The sequence below is a fragment of the Callithrix jacchus genome, chromosome 2, assembly GCF_049354715.1.
Source record: "Callithrix jacchus isolate 240 chromosome 2, calJac240_pri, whole genome shotgun sequence".
NCBI classification, from domain to species: domain Eukaryota; kingdom Metazoa; phylum Chordata; class Mammalia; order Primates; family Cebidae; genus Callithrix; species Callithrix jacchus.
The window spans coordinates 119,389,681-119,396,509 of NC_133503.1; the positions used below are offsets into that span (position 1 = coordinate 119,389,681).

A 6,829-nucleotide genomic window follows, 5' to 3' on the forward strand; every position below is an offset into this window, starting at 1 on the left:
TGTATGTAGAATTTAAGATTTAATATTATTGTAACATTTATGATTTTCCTAGATTTTAACCAATATTGCAACTTAAAATTTACACAATTTAACCCCAGTCACCTAATGGATAAGGCACTGGCTTAAAAATAATAATGAATTGATTAGGCCGGGCACGGAGGCTCACGCCTGTAATCCCAGCACTTTGGGAGGCCAAGGCAGGTGGATTGCCTGAGCTCAGGAGTTCAAGACCAGCCTAGGCAACCCAGTGAAACCCCATCTCTACCAAAAAAAAATTTTTTAATTAATTAATTAATTAATTTAACTTAATTAAAAAATAAAAAATAAACTTGAATAGAATAAAAATAAAAAATTTTAAGGCAAAAATTTAATCAGTTTTTAAAATAAGACAAGTAATAAAAAGTAAAAAAATAAGCACTTAAAAATTAAAACAAGAACTTATACAATTTAATTTTACTCTCGGAAATAATTTGCACTACTATGTAGGCCACTACCTTATTTCAAAACAGTTGAAGCTCACCACATTCCTTCAAGGCTAGCCATGATATTATCCAGTGACCACAGCATTTTGGGAAGTTTACTAAATTAAGAATTAATAATCCTTAGCTGTGTGTGGTGGTTCATGCCTTAATTCCAGCACTTTGAAGTCTAAGATGGGAGGAACGCTTGAGCTCAGGAGTCTGAGACCAGCCTTGGCAACATAGCAAGATCACAACTCTATTTGTTTTTTAAAAAGAATTTGTTTAATAAAAAAATCATTTTTAAAAAATTCAAACTCCCAGTCTTCCTATACCAGCCACAACACAATGCACCCATCAGTAAACTCCCTGGATGTTTCTTCATTCCTCTCAAGAAAAGTAAAAGTTTTCCATGACTTCTGAAATTTCTTCTAGCCAAATATTCTACCTCTTTTCAATGGAAATGAAATTCAGGAGAGATCTTTCTTTTATAATGCCACAGACTACGTAATTTATGGTTAGTTTGGTTGTACAGGTATAATTCCACTTGAAGCCTAATGCCAGCATGAAGATGTGTATTTTGCCTAGTGTTAAGCAGTTTAATGTATGCTCTTTAAGCCAAGATATAAATTTAAAAATTTCCAGGACCCAGCGAGGTGACTCACACTTGTAATCTCATCACTTTGGGAGGCCGTGGTGAGCAGGTCAGGAGTTCTAGACCAGCCAGGCCAACACAGTGAAGCCCCATCTCCACTAAAAACACAAAAAATTAGCTGGGTGTGGTGGCAGGTGCCTGTAATCCCAGCTACTCCGGAGGCTGAGGCAGGAAGATTGCTTGAACCCAGGAGGCAGAGGTTGTAGTGAGCTGAGATTGTGCCACTGCACTCCAGCCTGGGTGACAGGGCAAGACTCCATTTCAGGAAAAAAAAAAAAAAATCCAGAAAATTATTAGTAAATAATTATGTATTTAGGAAATGCATTTGAGTTTTCTTTTTTCTGGTGTTTTTTTTGTTTTGTTGTTGTTGTTTTTTGAGGTGGGGCAGGGTCTTGGGGAGGAGGGAAAGCAAAAAAAATAATTTTTATAATTAAAAAAAATAAAAAAGAGAGTCTTACTCTTTCACCCAGGCTAGAATGCAGTATCATGATCTCAGCTCACTGCAACCTCAGCCTCCTGGGTTCAAGCAATTCTCCTGCTTCAGCCTCCCAAGTAGCTGGGACTACAGGCATGTGCCACCACACCTGGCTAATTTTCTGATTTCTTTTTAATTTTTTTTTGTTTGTTTGTTTTTTTGAGACAGTCTCACTCTGCTGCTCAGGCTGGAGTATAGGTAGTGCGATCTTGATGCATTGTAACCTCTGCCTCCCAGATTCAGGCCATTCTCCTGCCTCAGCCTCCCGAGGAGCTGGGATTACAGGTGCCTGCCACCACATCCAGCTAATTTTTGTATTTTTAGTAGAGATGGGGTTTTACCGTGTTGGCCAGATTGGTCTCGAACTCCTGACCTCAGGTGATTACCCACCCTCCTTGCCCTCCTGAAGTGCTGGGATTACAGGCATGAGCCACCGCACTCAGCTAATTTTCTGTATTTTTAGTAGAGACAGGATTTCATCATGTTGGCTAGGCTGGTCTGGAACTCCTGGTCAAAGTGATCTACCTGCCTCTGCCTCCCAAAGTGCTGTGATTACAGGCGTGAGCCACCACACCCAGCAGGAAATGGCATTTGATTATACATTATAATTTATGTATATGTATGTGTGTATTATATATATGCACACAAAACTTAGGAAACTAATTTGTGGAAACAGCATTTAATTCTTAGTTGGTGTAAGAGTTGGCTAGTACTCAGGAGCCACTGCAAAGCCACTTGCCTGCTTATTTATGGTAAGGGTACTGCTGATTTTGCCTCACATAAATCAGTAAGGTAAGCTGAAGCATTCTTTCTAAAGGAGGTTGAATATTTCTCTGTTCACCTTAATGTTTACTTCCACAGTAATCTCCAATTTAGTCTTAACATTAGTCTTTCAAGAGCAAAAAGGAACCCTGGGATATTTCTATTTGGGACAATGCTACTGGAGTACAGAATGGAAAAGCTTGGAGAAAAACTTGGAGAACACTTTTTTGGTAGCAAAAAGTCCCTGCTACCAGTCCTTCTTATTACACAGCGAGATTTCTTTCCAAAATGCCCTTGGATCAGCTCTAATGAAGTACAACATAATAGAGTTTTGTTACCTTAGAGTATTATCTCTACCATTTTATGCCTTTTTGACACTTAGCTTTCTTGATTCAATAATGGAGAAAAAAAGTTCCAATTTAAGGAAAATCTATTAATGCATTTAGTTCTCTAAGGTACTATTCTTTAATACTCTGAAGCACTGGCTTACGAAATAACATCATAGGAATCAAAAAGCTCTGACTAGGTAGTACTTTGGAGTGTACTCCCTAATGTACATTCTGAAATTAGGGAAAAGATTGTATATCTGGCTTTCTTAATCTCCTTTCTAAACCTATGTAAAGTGATTTGGGAAGTGGAAAATGGCACACATATTTTCTTGGCCTGTCATATAAATATTATACTATCAAGCTCTTACAATATGCCAGATATTGTGCAAGGTCTCTTTATCTTGTTAATCCTTGTAACAGCTTTCAAAGATCATTTTGTCTATTTTTTTTAGTTGGGGAAACAATGTTCACAAAAAGATTGAGCAACTGTCTCATCACACACCTGTCAAATTAAAACTGATCCACATCCAAGATCGTCTGAACTTAAAGTCTTTGCATTTTACTGTCACACTACACATATCAATTAACATTTTATCTGGCTCAAGGCTTTGTCTTCAGAAATACCCCATTAGCATAAAATTCATGCATCCCACAAGAACTAGACATCAGAGTGGTAAATATTGCCAGTCAGAGAGAAGAGATTAGAAAATCTAGAATTTCAGGTTCAATTGTGAGCAGCACTGAGCTCCCAAGCGAGGTCCAGATGGGAGTAGTAAATTTAAAGGCATACCACTATGCACTGTTTGCACAGAGGTAAATCTGGACTGTCAGCAGCAGCTGCTGGTAGAGAGAAAGGTCAATGAGAGTGGACCTGCCAACAGGAGGGAGAGGCCAAGGTAAACACAGGAGGGAGGACCTGATACCAAAGGGAAAACTAGGTTGCAGCGCAGGACTCTCCCAGGAATCTTGCCCACTGGAAATGCCTCAGTGAATGTACCTGGACTGTCTGACAGTCGGATGACCCTCTGAAAACTGAATTTATTAATCCCTTTGTGTGATGAGAGAACCTCTTCAGCTTTTCGTTTTTTCAGTGTTATGAATAATAAATAATGCTTAATACAATTAAATGGAAGTGGAAAAACTGGTTTGATTCCAGAACATCCCTGAAAAAAAAAAAAAAAGACAAAACAACCTAGCAGTTCACAGCCTGGGCAACATGGCAAAATCCCATCTCTAAATTTAAAATACACACATAGACACACGAACATACCCACATAGATAACATATATATATATATATATATATATATATATATATATATATTCTTTTTGAATCCCTAATGCACATTAGGCTTTTTGGATTTTAAACTTCTAACATTTTTAAATTATCAAGTCAATCAACAAACATTGATTTTACTTAGCACTAAATGCTATGTATAAACTGAGAAAATAAGAACTGGATCCATACCATTTTCAATGGTTTCATGCTATTATGCCATTAACTATTGCTATATCCTTCTTAGTGATGATGGTGGCTTCTAAGGTCTTTTCTTACATACATCACTTCATATTTTGTCAAAAAGATCATTCCCTCTGCTTAAGTGATCAACCGTGTGATGATTTAAATACCTATTATCTTCAGTCCTACTTTCACTCATCTCTTTGCTCTTATTATCAATAACATTATAGGTATTTTACTTGGTAAATTCTCCGGTTTCTCTAAACACATATTTCCAAAATGAGCTCCTCATCCTTCCTCATATATTTAACCATAACCCTACACCTTCCCTCCTGGAATTTCTGATTTCTGTTAAAGGAACCACTCTCCTCACCCGCCTCAATTAGAGTCTATCTGTTTTCTGTAACATCAAGATGGTACTTGGCCCTTTTCCCTCCATGGCCATTGCTACCCTCTTGGTGTAGGTTTCTGTCCTGTCACACACTCCTTACTCCCTTCCAACCATTCTAAAAACTCAAATTAAGTGTTAACGCCTCCACGAAGTTTTTTTGACCTATCGGCCACTGGTGACTCATGCCTATAATCTCAGCACTTTGGGAGGTAGAGTCAGGAGGATCACTTGAGCCTGGTTCAAAACCAGCCTGGGGTCCCGGTGCAGTGGCCGTGCCTGTAATCCCAGTACTTTGGGGGACCAAGACCAGCGGATCACTTGAGGTCAGGAGATTGAGACCAGACTGGCCAACATGGTGAAACCCCATCTCTACTAAAAATACAAAAATCAGCTGAGTGTTGGTGGCACCTACCTGTAATCCCAGCTACTCAGGAGGCTGGGGCAGGAGAATCACTTGAGCCTGGCAGGCAGAGGGTTGCAGTGAGCCAAGATCACGCCACTGCCCTCCAGCCTGGGCGATGGAGTAAGACACGACGTTAAAAAAAAAAAAAAAAAAAAAAAAAGAACAAACAAACAAAAACAGCCTGGTTAACATAGCAAGACCCTATCTCAATAAATAAATAAATAAAACTTTCCTGGCACCTTCCAACCCTCATTGGTCCCTGTCACTCTGGAGTGCCCGCAGAATTCACTCTACCTTGCAGCATTTATTCTTATTTATGATCTATTGGTCTTGCATCCCCAACAAGACCATAGCTTCTGAAAACAGGAACCAGATTCGTTATTTCTTTTGTACTTCATCCCACCCCACCACTTTCAACTCTCACAATGCATGGATCAAGCTGAGCTGAGTACAGGACAGATGCTCAAAAAATACTTTGGTAATGATTGACACAAGATATTGATATGGACTGAAATGTGTCTCTCGTAAATTTATATATTGAAATCCTAAGGCCCATTGTGACTATCTGGAGAGAGAATCTTTAGGAGATAGTTACAGTTTTGAGTTCATTAGGGTAAGACCCTAATCTGATAGGACTATGGCTTTATTAAAAAGAGGAAGAGAGGACGGGCACAGTGACTCATGCCTGTAATACCAGCACTTTAGGAGGCTGAGGTGGGTGGATCACCTGAGGTCAGGAGTTCGAGACCAGCTTAAACAACATGGTGAAACCCCACCTCTACTAAAAATACAAAAATATTAGCCAGGTGTGGTGGTGCATGCCTGTAATCCCTGCTACTCAGGAGGCTGGGGCAGGAGAATTGCTTGAATCCGGGAGGCAGAGGTTGCAGTGAGCTGAGATCATGCCACTGCACTCTGGCCTGGGCAGACTCAATCTCAAAAAAAAAAAAGAGGAAGAGGAAAAGGAGATCTTGCCTCTCTGTCACGTAAGGACACAGCAAGAAGTGGCAGTCTGCAAGGCAGGAAGAGGGCCCTTACTGGGGATCTGTGCCAGCCTGCATCTTTTTTTTTTTTTAAGGTATATAAACTATTAACAGACACAGCCTAAGGACTTATTTCTTCTTGGACATACCCAGGGTTCGGCCACAGTGGCCAGTGGTCTTGGTGTGCTGCCTCAGACGTGAAAGCCCCAGAAGTGGCACAGCCCTCTATAGACCCAAATCTTCTTCAGTCGCTCCAGGTCTTCATGGAACTTGTTGTCCAGACCATTGGCTAGAACCTGTCTATATTTTCCATCCTTTACATCCTTCTGTCTGTTCAAGAACCAGTCTGGGATCTTGTACTGACGTGGATTCCGCATAATAGTGATCACAAGTTCCACTAGATCCTCAGTGAGTTCTCCCACCATCTTGGTGAGGTCGATGTCTGCTTTCCTCAACACAACATGATCATACCTTTGACCCACACCCTTAATGGCAGTGATGGTAAAGGCTATTTTCCACTGCCCGTCAATGTTGGTGGTGAGTACTCACAAAATACGCTGGAACTTTTTAGGAATCGCTAAAGACATGGTGGCAGCACAAGGGGCAGTGTGTAGGCATCCTTGATCTAGAACTTCCCAGCCTCAAGAACTGGAAGAAAATAATTTTTGTTGCTTAAGCCAACTAGTCTATAGTGTTTTGTAATGACAGCTCAAGTCGATAAAGACAAGAAAGTAGGGACACCGGTATTACCAGTGCTGCTTTACTTCTCCTTTTACTATTAAAATTTCATCCTTGACTGGGTGCAGTGGCTCAGGCCTGTAATCCCAGCACTTTGGGAAGCTGAGTTAGGTGGATCACTTGAGATCAGGAGTGATCCACCTAACCAGCCTGACCAACACGGTGAACCCCCATCTC

General features: G+C 40.3%; 1 pseudogene; it reads right to left on the reverse strand.

The window, feature by feature from the left end:
- Nucleotides 1-6,043: 6,043 nt before the first annotated feature.
- Nucleotides 6,044-6,501, reverse strand: LOC100410767 (small ribosomal subunit protein uS13 pseudogene; annotated as a pseudogene).
- Between the last annotated feature and the right edge of the window lie 328 nt (nucleotides 6,502-6,829).